The sequence below is a fragment of the Sander vitreus genome, chromosome 5 (assembly GCF_031162955.1).
Source record: "Sander vitreus isolate 19-12246 chromosome 5, sanVit1, whole genome shotgun sequence".
NCBI lineage: Eukaryota > Metazoa > Chordata > Actinopteri > Perciformes > Percidae > Sander > Sander vitreus.
In genome coordinates, this window is record NC_135859.1 from 21799393 (window position 1) to 21815311 (window position 15919).

Sequence of the window (15919 nt, forward strand, 5' to 3'; positions counted from 1 at the left end):
ACATTTGTTACGTCAGTCAGCAAAATGTGTCAACAGGAGTCATTGTATAACACAAGATAAAGTTTCAGACATTATAGTCCATATTGGTGTCAAGATATTGTAATTTTTGTTGTCTTTTTTGCCAAAAATTTAACTGATGACACAATTGTTTGTTAGACTCAAATAGAACTTCCTCTTTCTAAATGATTAAATTGCTTTTTTAAAAACTAGACCTGCAATACCTTATTTTTTAGCCACTCGGGTCAGTGGAAACAAGCTGTGAAACCAATGCACACATCCTGCAAATACAGAGCAATATTAGATTAATGTGAATTTGATATTCACTCTCCTTTTCCTCCTGATGGAAATTTCTTAGCTGCTAAATGCTGCATTGTTTTTGCCAGCTAGTTGCTAACTTTGTCTGCTGTTTCTTGCTGGGCGGGTAGTATACAGACTGTTTTTAGAGCATTTTTCACTGGCACTATATGACGCTATAAAGCTTTGTAGCGCTGAGGGGAACTTGGGGGGAAATTTGGGGTGAATATTCTCTCTGGGTTTGTCACTATGAGTGACCCCTCTCACATACAAAATATTGATTACAGCAGCTTTAAATGCCATACACTCACAATGTGCCCAGCACACAAGACATGATTTTCAAATGCAAGAGAAAACAACAAAAAAACATTTCAGGAAACCTTTCTTTTCTTCTTTGATGGATACCTAAATATGCTGACCAGACTATTTTACATAAAAGATATTTCCTCTTTATTAATTGTGATTTTTGAGCTATGATATGACTGTACATTTGAAGAAGAAGAAAAATGTTTGCAACTATAAGCCAGTTTGAACCCGCTTTGACAATGCTGAATGTAAAATCATGCAAAATAAAATAGTGGGGATAGAATTCTTTTTCCAGATTTTGGCTTGCTGTGCAGCTCTCTGTACTGTGTTAACAACAAACAGTTGTTATCTGCACTGACAGGCTGTGTTTGAGTAATGGCACATCTGAATCCCACACTGGACCACAGGATAGACAGAAGGAGGGAAAACGACAGAGAGAAAGAGAGCAGGTAGAAAAAGAGATCGTAACAGAGGGAGCACTGGTTTTAGTAAGAGACTATATAAATACATAGGCAGAGGAGAGAAACACTTTGGGGGTGTGGATAATATGTGCACATTCAAGGGTCCATGTCTATGCGTAGAGTGTATGCTTCTAGCCTGGCAGCCTCCTGGCAGAGTCCCCACCTGATTATTTAATTCTGCCAGTCTTTGAAGATGTGGGCCGGGCCAACCTGACAGCCTGATGCTTTACCTGTCACCACACTCAAGGTGCGATGGGTAATCTGTATAAGGCTGACCACCTGCACTTACAAACACAGCCATACATACACACTCATGCAAGTGCATCAACACACCCATACACCAACATAATATTGCTCTCCTGCTGTGCAGAGAAGGTTTTTGTAATGCCCCAGTGGCTCAGTGACAGTCTGCCAATCAATCAAACTCATCCCACCCCATCTCACCTGTAAATGAGTGTCTGTCCATCTCCAGGGCCATGATAGGCTGATTGGCTCTGTCAGTCACAGTGTCAGGCAAATGTAGATCAATGGGAACCATTCAGTACAGTGCAATGTAGATTTAAACAGATTTTTTCACAGTCATGCACTGCTGATGGCAGATGTCACCGAAGATGGACCCAGCTTCAGTGAGCTTCTGAGTACCGTGGAGGCTGACTTGTGTCAGTGGAAATAAATATGGATATAACAAAATATAACAAAACTAAATGTAGGATGGAAAATAAGATCGACTGTGGACTTATGAAGCTGTGTAAAAACATGAAACTTAAATTTCATGTCACATATAATACAATCATAAATAAAATATTGTCTTCCAAATGTTGTATAGGCCTATATGCACAGAATGTGTCATGGTGTTAATATGGGGCTGTGCGATAAATGAATGTATGAATGTATGACTGCATTAATTCATGCATAAGCAGATGAATAAATAACATTAAATGAATATATTCATCTCATTACAGTAAATGCATTCAGCTGCATTGCTAACACAAAACCACAGTAAAACTGATAACTTTCCAAGGGCAAGTTGTTTTTTATCATCTATAAGGACATATTCAATAATGGAAGTGCTAAACATACAGACATGTTTTCAGATATTCATATGCTGACTTATGGTAAATGGTGATGAATGCACAGAAATATACATACATACATACATACATGCAGAACAGAAGCTGACATATTATTCCAAGCGCAAGCTTGCAAAAATAATAAGGGATAGTTTTCAGGCAACACCCTAAATGCCTGTAGTGCAGTCAGTGTTGTTTAGTGTTGTACAGACAGCATAAAGCAATCTTACTGCCTCATAAAGGGATGAGTTGAGTTACGAGTAAAAGTCTTGCATTCAAAATATAGGTAAAAGTAAGGAAGTATCATTATCAAAATGCACTTTAAGTAACAAAAGTAAAAGCAGTCATTGTGCAGTCGGCCCTTTCAGGGTGGGATGTTATTATACATTATAGTGTTGATCAATTATTATTACTTTGAGGTATCGTTGAGGGGGAGCCAATTGCATCTACTTTATATAGTGTTGGTTAATCTCATATACCTTACAATTTTAATCTGAAAATAAACTATAACTGTCAGAGAAATGCAGTGGAGTAGAAGTATAATGTAGTGAAGTAGAAAGTAACAGAAAATAGAACAAAGTTTATGCAGGCTAACCTTTCATCTTTTGAAAGACTTAAACTAGTATAGCTCTGGAATCATCTGCTCTGCCCTTTCTTGTTTGCACCAGATACTGTAGAAACAATGAGAAATATTTAGGTGTGGTTTTTAGAACTTTACAACTATAATAGATAAAAACATATACTTATTGACTGAAATACTCGTTAGGATTTCAGTCCATATTCTATAGTAGGTATTTGTATTTGTATTTTTCTCTCATTTAGTTTTTATTCAACAATTATGTTTTATTTTCATTATATGTCAAAAGCAGTCTGACTCTGACTCTCTTTCTCTTTAAATCGCCTGCTTGATACTACCAAATAGGCTTATGTGTGGTCTTCAGTCCTCAGCTAAGGCACCGACAATCACATCAATGACAGAAGAATTATTCAACACCTCAAGGTTAAGTTACTATAAGCCCACAGACTTGAGCTTCATGCTGCTTGCAAAGTGATTTTCTCTTTTCTTCATGCTCTGAGGGTAAAATCAATGAGGCTCAGTCTGGTGAGATATTAGCTGTTTTTCCAATTCATTTATGATTTGAAACACTTTATGCCTTAAGACAGCTTGATAACCTGAGATATTGAGGTGATATCGCCACAGCTTGCATTTTCACCACATAGATTTCACCACTTATTTTGAACAATAGCTTATAACTTGGAATCTCCATAGTTGAGATTATTGTTGAAGTGAGATGTTGTCTTTACCTTTTATGTTTTCAACTTGAGTGCAAAAACTGTGCTAAGACTAAGGCAAAATTATCACCCTGTATTAGGAATGGTTAATCAAGGCTGTGCAGTTTTTTCAAAAACAAAACTGATAAGGGCTGCTTGACATACAACTGTTAACTACCAGCAGTAATGAAAGATATTTACCATTAGAGGCCAGTTTGCAAAGTGCTCTGAAAGTAAAAGTGTGTGAATTATAAAAGTGAACATAATAACAATATCACCCACCACAAGGATGTAATGCACTGCACCACACAATGATGAAAGGAATGTAAAATCAGATTGCAGAGCTTTCTTTGGTGACTCACTCTGGTAAACAACAGACAGGGTCACTGGCCACAGGCCTATATGTATTAGTAGTAGGTGGGAATCTCGTCATAAATATGTCTGAATTTGCCATGCTGAGTGCTGTGTAAGGTCAGCTGCCTTGAGGCATATGATGAGAGGTTCACACCAGGTGAACTGCGTCCCCGAGGAAACTCTAATGTGAATCAGTAGTCCTGTGCTTCCACCTAATCTCTATTCTCCATCTGGACTAATTGCCCTACTTGGCCTAATCATACAAACATGGATGAATACTAAACATTAGACCCCTCTTTATCTGTCTTCCCCCTTCTTGCTCTCTCTCTTGAGTTTATACGTTTAATCTCCTTACCAGCACCTTTTATGCTCTTACCCACTCAACACTCTGCTCTTCCTCTCTTTTGGATGCTCTCTCCTTTCCTTCCTATACTTCTTCCAACTCCTTGCTTGTTTTTGAAGGGGGGGGGGGGAACTAGCCACTTCAAGGACCAAAGGCATGAGGTAATCCACGTAGGACTGTAGGCCTTCTTTGTCCCACATCTCAAGACTTCCCACAGCTCCATGTGGGAAAGTAAGACCACCGGTCTGCATTCAGCGGGAAACATTGGACTGAATAATCATGTTGACAGGTGAAGAGGAACTCTTTTGTGTTTGCAGAGGAAAACATGGTTTAAAAAATGTTTTGTTGTTGAGTACTCTTGAAGGAGCTGCCGCTTGCCAGTCCTGCCACAGCTAGTATGTGAGTGATGAGAACTCCAGTGGGCATGTTTTCAGCTTGGCTACAGCAACACAAGGCAAATATATTGTGAAAAGGAACAATCTTTAATGAGAACCAGTAACTGTTGCCCAGTAGCCTCGCTTGTAAGCAGTGTCCAAATAAAACAAATTGAGCTCACAGTTTGACAGAAGATGTGCCTAGATCCGAATGTCAAATGTTTTGGAACCTTTCAAAAATACAAGTGACTTCTTAATACATAGTACTGTATGTTTTCCTTTAAATCTGCCCAAGGATTTCTTTCTTTGTATTTCTGCTCCCAACATGTGCACCACATTATTGAGTGCTGTAGTTTATTGATGTACCTTGACTCAGAGGCTGCACAAAACCCTCGCAACGCCTGTAGTGGGGTGCTGAGCTGAAACTTTTTCGGGTTTCATTCTTCAACCCCCCCCCCAAGTCATTATATACGGAAAAATGGTCATTGACTCAAATCAATTGGGGTTTCCAGAGAGAGATGAATGCTGTAGTTTACCCCATGTGTTTGCTAACCACTGCTGCCCTCACATCATAAAGCATGTACAGAGGTGCTGCTGACAGCTCTCAGCTGTACCTCATACCTTGCATCACTTCTATTAAGAGCCGGTTTCATTTTCATTAAAAGTAAATAAAAACAGAAACAATCTGGTCAGCAGGTCCATATTGAGACAAAGGCTTCATTCAGACAACGGCTGATAATTTACTCGATTGGGGAAACACGAGAGAGACTGCTGAGTCCAGAATTGGAAAAAGGGAGAATAGACAGATATGTGATATTAGTATGAGTATGAGATATATTAAACACTGAAACTAGGGAATTTTATATAGGATTGGTTAACTGTGCCTGTGTTCATTTAATTCACAGCCTAAATATAAACATTATGTCTGGTTTATGAGATCATCTGTGTCTTCTCTTTACTTCATCTATAGTTATTCACTGTACTCTATCCACAGCCTCAGCCAGAGGAGTCACTGAGCCCCATTTTCACTGATTACAATACACCAGAGTCCAATCATTGCCACGCATGACATAATATTTTCCAAAAGCATAATTATACTATTGATTAAACCATGGAGCTTCCTTTAACAGTCAGCTGGAATTATTCTCATACAGAACATGAAACATCTATGTTTTTTTCTGTTGACAGAGCAGAGGTCAGATAAGTCTGAGTCCATTTCCATCAGAGGTGCAGGACTGATAGGGAGCTGGTTCACAGCCACTGGGCCGAGAAAGCAAAGGAGACAAAGAAATGGGGTCAACTTAGCATAAGAGAGATGAGAAAAGAACTTCTTTGTATGAGTTTTTTGATTGTATGGCATCTGGCATCACTTCACACTGGAAGCTGGTGTGTCTGGAATTGTCTTGTAAAAGTCTGTAGATATCATGGGAAGCGGAAACATGAAACCGGAAGCAGAAACCATTTTTTAATTATTTTTTTTTATTGCCAAAACCAAAATTCCCCGCCCTCCCTAGTATGATGTAATCCACAGGGTGTTGGGGTGTAACCAGTCTAATGGGTTGGTATCATGATTTGAATGGTATTAAAAAAAACTAGTTAAACTAGGTGTTTTCAAACTCTAAGACAGTGTGTCACCCCTCAGACAAAGCAACATGAGTGCAAAGTTTTTGGGAGTCCTAGCATTAGTTTTCAACCATCTGAGCTATTATAGCCTAATAATAATAATGTTTTTTGGAAGTCCTAGCATTAGTTTTCAACTATTTGAGCTATTATAGCCTAATAATAATGTTGTTTGATGTAACTTTAGACCAAATACATAAAAAAAGGTCTGTCCTCAGACATTTTTTAGTTTCTGACTCTGGGAAAAATGGGAAGAAACAGTACTGTAGGAGCCAAAAAGTAGTTTTTGTTTATATTTTAAGAACAATAGTTATTATTTTAAGACTTACCATATTTTGTTTATAGTTCTGATCCACTGATTTTGATTGACAGCTAGGCCACTGATTGACAAATAGGCTGCACCATAGTAATTATGAATGTGGTATAATTAATGTAATAAAGGGAAGTTGGAAACATGAGTGCATAGTTTTGGGGGTCCTAGCTTTAGTTGAGACCAAACCATCTAGTCATCCTCATCCATCCATCCATCTTCGTCCGCTTATCCGGGGTTGGGTCGCGGGGGTAGCAGCTCCAGCAGGGGACCCCAAACTTCCCTTTCCCGAGCCACATTAACCAGCTCCGACTGGGGGATCCTGAGGCGTTCCCAGGCCAGTTTGGAGATATAATCCCTCCACCTAGTCCTGGGTCTTCCCCGGGGCCTCCTCCCAGCTGGACGTGCCTGGAACACCTCCCTAGGGAGGCGCCCAGGGGGCATCCTTACCAGATGCCCGAACCACCTCAACTGGCTCCTTTTGACGCAAAGGAGCAGCGGCTCTACTCCGAGCTCCTCACGGATAACTGAGCTTCTCACCCTATCTCTAAGAGAGACGCCAGCTACCCTCCTGAGGAAACCCATTTCGGCCGATTGTACCCTGGATCTTGTTCTTTCGGTCATGACCCAGCCTTCATGACCATAGGTGAGGGTAGGAACAAAAACTGACCGGTAGATTGAGAGCTTTGCCTTCTGGCTCAGCTCTCTTTTTGTCACAACGTTGTGATAAATTGAATGTAATACCGCACCCGCTGTGCCGATTCTCCGACCAATCTCCCGCTCCATTATCCCCTCACTCGCGAACAAGACCCCAAGGTACTTGAACTCCTTCACTTGGGGTAAGGACTCATTCCCTACCAGGAGAAGGCACTCCATCGGTTTCCTGCTGAGAACCATGGCCTCCGATTTAGAGGTGCTGATCCTCATCCCAGCCGCTTCACACTCGACTGCAAACCGATCCAGTGAGTGCTGAAGGTCACAGGCCGATGATGCCATCAGGACCACATCATCTGCAAAAAGCAGCGATGAGATCCCCAGCCCACCGAACTGCAACCCCTCTCCACCCCGACTACGCCTCGATATCCTGTCCATAAATACTACAAACAGGATTGGTGACAAAGCGCAGCCTTGGCGCAGGCCAACTCTCACCTGAAACGAGTCCGACTTACTGCCGAGAACCCGGACACAGCTCTCGCTTTGGTCGTACAGAGATTGGATGGCCCTGAGAAGGGACCCCCTCACCCCGTACTCCCGCAGCACCTCCCACAGTATCTCTCCAGATCCACAAAACACATGTAGACCGGTTGGGCATACTCCCAGGCTCCCTCCAGGATCCTTGCGAGAGTAAAGATCTGGTCCGTTGTTCCACGACCAGGACGGAATCCGCATTGTTCCTCTTCAACCTGAGGTTCGACTATCGACCGAACCCTCCTTTCCAGCACCTTGGAGTAGACTTTACCGGGGAGGCTGAGAAGTGTGATACCCCTGTAATTAGCACACACCCTCTGGTCCCCCTTTTTAAAAAGGGGAACCACCACCCCGGTCTGCCACTCCTTAGGCACCGTCCCAGACTTCCACGCAATGTTGAAGAGGCGTGTCAACCAAGACAACTCCTCCACACCCAGAGCCTTAAGCATTTCTGGACGGATCTCATCAATTCCTGGGGCTTTGCCACTGTGGAGTTGCTTAACTACCTCAGCAACCTCCACCAGGGAAATTGACGACAATCCCCCATCATCCTCCAGCTCTGCCTCTACCATAGAGGGCGTATTAGTCAGATTTAGGAGTTCCTCAAAGTGCTCCTTCCACCGCCCTATTACCTCCTCAGTTGAGGTCAACAGCGTCCCATCCTTACTGTACACAGCTTGGATGGTTCCCCGCTTCCCCCTCCTGAGTTGGCGAACGGTTTTCCAGAAGTACCTTGGTGCCGACCGAAAGTCCTTCTCCATGTCTTCTCCGAACTTCTCCCACACCCGCTGCTTTGCCTCTTTCACGGTAGAGGCTGCAACCCTTCGGGCCCTTCGGTACCTAGCAACTGCCTCCGGAGTCCTCTGGGATAACATATCCCGGAAAGACTCCTTCTTCAGTCGGACGGCTTCCCTGACCACCGGTGTCCACCACGGTGTTCGTGGGTTACCGCCCCTTGAGGCACCTAAGACCCTAAGACCACAGGGGTCATTTATTTTTTGTTTTAACTTTTTAAAGTACATAAGTACTACATGTACAATATGTAGCAATGAGGTAGAAATTATTATAAAGAATACCAGATATAAAACTATATAAGGATGGAATCAAAATCTTAAGCACTTCTCAACTAAATGTAATTACAGAAATAGTGACAGTCTTTGAATAAAAGTGATTCAAGTGGCTAAGTTGGCATCCCTGTGAGACTCGAGGTGCTTATCATAGGTTCAGCTAATGGGTTGGTTGTGATTGTGACCTTTCATCACATCTTTCAATAACGAATAACTTTTTTAATTATAACATCTAAAGCATGTGAAATATACACCCTATCTGAATATCTGTCATTTATTTTCCTTATATCAGGTCTGTCTGTATGGCGTTTTACTCTCTAGCTGTAATGCAAATTAAAAAAGACACAAATATAACTTCTTATCCAAATATAACTTCTTATCCGAATATAACTTCTTATCCATATGCCTTGTGTTACACTGTGCTCTATTGCACCTTTAGTAAGACAAAAAAAAAAGAAGCAAATACGTGACAAGATCCGTTGTTGTCAGAGTTATTACAAGTACTACTTCATTTGAGTGGAACATTTCCCCTTTTTAACATACATTACTTATGAATAATTGCCCTCTTAAACTTGTGAAATCTGTGCTTGTTAATGGCACTAAGAGATTCTTATCGCCTTCTTGTCAATTGTCATGACATAACTACTTCTTAAAATTAGCAATCATGGAGAAACAATTATATTACAGTGTGACATTTTCTGCTAATAGCTATATACGTTGTATTTTTTTTTTTTTAAGATAAACAAATTAGCCATGTTTCTATTTTTACTGGTGAATGAACTCAAACAGGATAAAACTGAAAAAACTTCAAATGTGTTACAAAACTCACATATCTCTTGAAAATATTTGACATACCGTGATACAGCAACTTAACAATGCCCAGTGAGAGTACTATAAAATCGCCAATTTCAAATATTCACAGCTCACACTGGGCATTAAGGTCACTGATATTCACAACTTCTTCAAACAAATCATCATAGTCAAAAGAAAGCGGTTTTACTTTGGCTTCAAGGAAGTTTTCAACCAATAAACACCACAAAGTGCAGTAACAAATAACAGAAATGTAAGTGGTTTTTTAATATTGGTCTAATTTTCTTGTGTAACTACATACTTTTCATGTTTAAAGCTTCCAAAAGGACATTGGCAGAGTGACTTGACTTTTTTTTTTTGCTGGACACTTTCATGTGTAAACAAATGTGGCTATTGACCCCCTGGATGGGATGTGTGAGCGTCCGGTTGTACTAAAAGACAGATAGCTAGAGACAGCTGCTCATTTATCCTTGTAAGTACATTTTGTTTTAAGTCTGTTTTTCACTAGCTAAAATGAATAACCAATTAAGATTACCGTTAACCTGAATTACATATGCACCTTGCTAACCATGCTAGCTAGCCATCAGGTCGTTTTTGCAAAACTGTCTTATTTTAATGTCTCCTGTTAGCAACAAAATGGATTGAGTCGTATCTAACTGGTAGAGAACAATATGTTTCTGTGAGCGGTTATTGTTAATCAGCTCTTGGCTTATGCACAGGGTTACCACAAGGATCGATACTTGGCCGCTTTTGTTTAGTTTATATATTAATGATTTGCCGTTTGTTTGCCCTGAAGGCCAAATGTATGCGGACGACACCGTAGTATATGTGCATGCCAAGACAAAACATCTGGCTGCTGCCAAACTTACCACAGCCATGGATCAGATCACCGATTGGCTAAATCGTTCCTACCTTCATCTTAATGTAAATAAAACTGTAGGAATGTTTTTCACAAAAAGAAAATGTAACATTGTGTCAAATATAACCATCTTAGGGCAAAACATTATGATTGTGTCACAATTTAATTATCTGGGCATTATTATCGACTCTAATCTTGCTTTTAAAGCACATATTAAGAAAGTGTGCAATAGGGTCAAGTTTAGCCTAGCAAATTTTAAATATATTAGTAATGCCCTAACTTTTAAACCAAATTATTTATGGATGCCATGATTATGTCACATCTAACATATTGTCTGACAAGCTGGGGACAAACTAACAGCTCATCATTAAAGCCACTAGCTACTCTTTGCAAGGAAACACTTAAAATTTTGGACCAGAAGCCGAACAGCTCGCATCACTGTATTATCCTAAATAACCGTAAACTGCTGAGCTGGGAAGATGTAATTAAATACAAAAAAATCTGTCTGGTGTACAAAATTCTGCATAACACTGATCCTACTCCTTTGAACTCTTTCATAACTCAACGTAACAACAGCAGTCAGATCACTACAAGCACCGCACGAGGTGACCTTTCCATTCAGGAAAAGTACATTTGGCCAATTATCATTTTCTGTTACGGCATTACAAAACTGGAATTCATTGCCCACTACAATCAAAGATATACATACATATTCCACCTTTACAACACACCTTAACCCTTGTGTTGTCTTCCCGTTGACCAAGAACAAGTCTTTCAGGGTCAAATTTGAAAAGATTCATGGTCAATAAACCTATTTTATATGACATTATACCAAATATCTTTAGTTAAAAAAAAAGCTGAATTTATGGATTACTTGGCCTAGCTGTCAATCAAAATCAGTGGATCAGAACTACAAACAAAATATGGTAAGTCTTAAAATAATAACTATTGTTCTTAAAATATAAACAAAAACTACTTTTTGGCTCCTACAGTACTGTTTCTCCCCATTTTTCCCAGAGTCAGAAACAAAAAAATGTCTGAGGACAGACCTTTTTTTTATGTATTTGGTCTAAAGTTACATCAAACAACATTATTATTAGGCTATAATAGCTCAAATAGTTATTGCTAGGACTTCCAAAAAACATTATTATAATTAGGCTATAATAGCTCAGATGGTTGAAAAACTAATGCTAGGACTCCAAAAAACTTTGCACTAACCCATTAGACTGGTTTAACCCCAACACCCTGTGGATTATATCATAGTAGGGAGGGCGGGGGTCCCAAAACTCTTTGCACTGATGTTGCTTTGTCTGAGGGGTGACACACTGTCTTAGAGTTTGAAAACACCTAGTTTAACTAGTTTTTTAATACCATTCAAATCAAGATACCAACCCACTAAACTGGTTTAACCCCAACACCCTGTGATTTACATCATACTAGGGAGGGCGGGGAATTTTGGTTTTGGCAATAAAAAAATAAATAATTAAAAAATGGTTTCCGCTTCCGGTTTCATGGTTTCCGCTTCCCATGATATCTACAGACTTTTACAAGACAATTCCAGACACACCAGCTTCCAGTGTGAAGTGATGCCAGATGCCATACAATCAAAAAACTCATACAAAGAAGTTCTTTTCTCATCTCTCTTATGCTAAGTTGACCCCATTTCTTTTCTTTTTTTCTTAAAAAAAATTAAACAATGGTTTCCGCTTCCGGCCACGCCCGCGACGGCCATTTTAAGTGCATTATATAACTACTATGGGATTATTTATCAGTGGATCAGAATCTGGGGGTTGGGGCACCCTTAAAAGGGGTCACAAGATGATAACCAGTGTAGGAAATAAGGGGGAGATTTTCTCTCAGATCTTGACTGTATTGTTTTGCCTCATCTGGCCTTATTACGTAAAAGCCAGTCAGTCTGAGATCAGTTGATTGAGCTACACATAATTTATAGACATGCACTCAAGGGGTCACAAGTAGACATCACTTTATAGGAAGGGGTCATGTGCATGAAAGGCTGATTTAAATTGCAGAATAACAGTATTTATTTTATGAGGTTATCAAAATCATCTAATATATCTTACTTTTTATGACACCAGAGCAAGACTTTGATGATCTTCCACATACTGTTAATGAGAAAAATATAAAGTTAAACTTCTGGCTGAGGGAAGGCTTTAATGGTGTTTCTGCATTAGGCAGATTAAACCATCTTTCTCTAAATTCTACCTTCATTCTTCACCTAGCCTAAATGGCCTGCGAGTGGCAAATAGAAAATACTGTAACCCCAATAAATCACATGAAAAATGATGCTGCGGCTGCTGCTGTTCAAACATCTTCATATGTACCATGCATGTGAATGTGTGCATGAGCGCTTGCGCATCTTGCATCTCCTCTTTCTTAATCTCCTGTATCGCCGAATGATGGTGTCATCTCCCCCAGTCTCAGCTGTTAATCTGGAGCCTTATCATCATGTTCCAGCAAGAGTGCTGACACACTAAGTCCCACTCAAGGTTGCTTTAATGTCAGTTTGAGGTCATTTTGCCTGGTATGTTGCCTTGGAACTCCTGCATGCCCAGTAGGGGCCTGGTGTTACTCCCCTCAATCATGGACGAATTTACGATCCGAGGAGGAACCGTCTCCCATATGCTACTGAGCCTCTCCTTGTGTTTAGCCTGCTAATCCTCACAGGAGATGGGGAGCAGCAGACCATGGTAATGTGGATGGAGAGAAGGAAAAGAGGAGAACCTGATGGAGGAGAGAAAGGATGAGATAGACAACTCTAAGGAGGAGAGGAGAGGAGAGGAGAGGAGAGGAGAGGAGAGGAGAGGAGAGGAGAGGAGAGGAGAGGATCAGTGTCAGCAGAGAAGGTGGCCTTAACAAATCAGTGATAGTGGGGATGAAAACTCATAGCCACAGCACTTTCCCTGAAGTGTCTGCTATCAGATAAGCTGAGAGATTTAGTTAAGACTTCATATTTAGAGCATGGCTTAAGCTGTGAGACGATGTCTTAACTGTGGTGATGCCAATGTCACATTGTGCCTGCCATGCTCCTTTTGTCAAATAGGATTTCATCTGCTTTTTTACAGTCGTAATACTGCCTGCCTTCACCAAATTATCCAAGACCACATGCAACTACAACACTGATTTGATGATCCCCGCTTCTGTGTCGCGGATGCAACTCATATCAAGCATCCCTCCTTTAAACTTCCACAATTATCATTTATATTCCACTACTGACAGAGGCAATTGAAGAGTACACTGTTCCCACCCACAAGAAGATGTTACTTTGTATCACTATTGTAGGCCTGAGCACATTCAAATTAAGTCAAGCACGTATCACATCCTTGCATGACTCCGATTCACTTTTCTCCCATTACACTTCTCATTGTCATTAACAACAATAGCTGTAGATTGTCATAAAGAGGTTTCGGAGAGAGAAATCAGGCAAAAGCTTTCATTATTCTCCACATGTCAGTTAATAATAATGCAGCCTATAAACAGCCAGCTTATAATCATCATCATCCACCCCTTAAATGTAGCTTCTGTGGCTCAGGATTATGAGCACTATTAGACAGCACATAATGCTCTTTTTTAATATAGGGCTGGGATCTGTTGTAAAAACCCTCAACAACAAAGAGAGGGTTCATGTGAGGTAAGGAGAAAGAGAGAAAGTAGTTGGTGGTCAGTCAGTTCAGTCTTAACAGTAAAACTTCGGGAGGATTCCTGTCTGTATACACACTATTTGTGGCATCAGTGATCAGATCAGAACAAACTTACAATGATTGCTTTATTGTGACATTTTGAAATGGCACTGATTAGCCTAAACAACACTAATTTGTTGTTGCACTAATTAGGACTTTGACAGATGCAAGGACTACTTTGCACAATTCATTCATAAAAAGCTAACTTGTAGTGACAATGTGTTTACCTCTATGGTAACTTTAATCATGTCCACAAAACCAAGGTATTAAGCAATTAGACAAAATACCCCAATGTTATAAAAGGGCTTCCCATGACTGGTGACTGGAAGTATATGTAACTGATATATACTGTAGTTTCAACTTGTTGAATTTCCTGACCCTTTTGGATTGAACTGCAATATAAGTGTAGTTCTACAGATCAACATGATGGAAAAATTAAGACAATAAAAGTCCACTTTGAAAATGACTGTTGTCTTTTCTAAACATCAGAAACACTCACTGCAATTCAAATGTACTGTACGTATGTATGATTGTTGTTTCACTTGTGTGGTGTCTATCAACTATGTTTGCTCTGGGCATCATTTCCTAAATTGCTCTTTAGCTTACTGACAACGGTCCACTTCCTTCACACGCTTGAGGCCAGTTGAAGTCTTCTCTGTAAATGAACAAGCAATCCAGGGCTTGAAGTGACGGATGTGCAGCACGCGTCAGAGTTAGACAAATTGATTTTCTTCGGGTGGATAGTCCTAGTATAGTGGCTGCTTTGGGCAAGAGAGAGAACAAGAGCTATGTCAGAAGCACTTGGCCGAATGGGCCCAAGAAACAAGAGGAAATAGAGGCACAACACTGGTACTAGTACTGGTACTGTGGAGAAATCTCCCACTTAGCATTGAAAGCTTTTATGTTTTGTCTTTGCTTAAATGAATAGTGTTGGGATTCACAAATTGTATGGCAAGCAGAATGCACAAAGAGATAGATGTTGCTACAAGAGAATTTGCGGTTTTCTGCATTATTTTCTTGCCACTTGGGGCAGTGCAATATGCTGAAACAGCACCATGTCTAAGAAACTTAATATGTCAAACTGGTAAGCAAACAGGGGCCAATCTTCAACCCATTCAAGCAGACATGAAGCAACATAATCATTCATTTGGATTCATGTTTTTGGCCATCTGATGAATATAAGCTCTATATTGACACATTGACACACTTAGCTCTGTTTTGGTCTCCACTAACTTCTGAGGGAAATATCTGACTCTTTAGCAGCTAAATGCTCTACTATGTTCACCAGGTAGTCACAACTTTGTCTATCTGCAGTTTGGTGCTGGGCAGGTAGAATACTGTTGGTTTATCGGAGCTTCTTTCAGATGGAAAAGGTATTGATAAGTGCTGGGAGACTGAACAAAAAGAGTAAAAATGCCGGCTGTAAAACCAAAAACCATAACGTGAAAGAAGCTCAAATGCTCCATAAAACTGTGGGTAACTGCAGGGTTGTTGATAATTATCTGTGTTCATCCCCAGGAGTTACACCTTTCACATCACACTTAGTCATTTGACCCGATTTTATCATAAAAGTATTTATCAGTACAGCTTTAAACACTATGAAAATAAGGTACCTACAGGAGCTGTAATGCCAGTCTCATAGACATGGTGTGTGCTTTATTTCATAAGATTTGATTAGATGGTTTGTGCACTATTGAAAAGTAACTGTGGAGCATGGCTACAGCCAATTCCACTATGTCACCCTCCTAACAGGATTACGACCAGCTGGCAAGTTTAAAGGTGCAGAAAGTGGAGAGTTCTAAAACTGTCACTCCAGCGGCGATGCTTGGGTAATTAAAGCTAGCAATTAAAGCTTTTATAATCAGCACTGTCAGTGAACTGGTGCACTAGGAT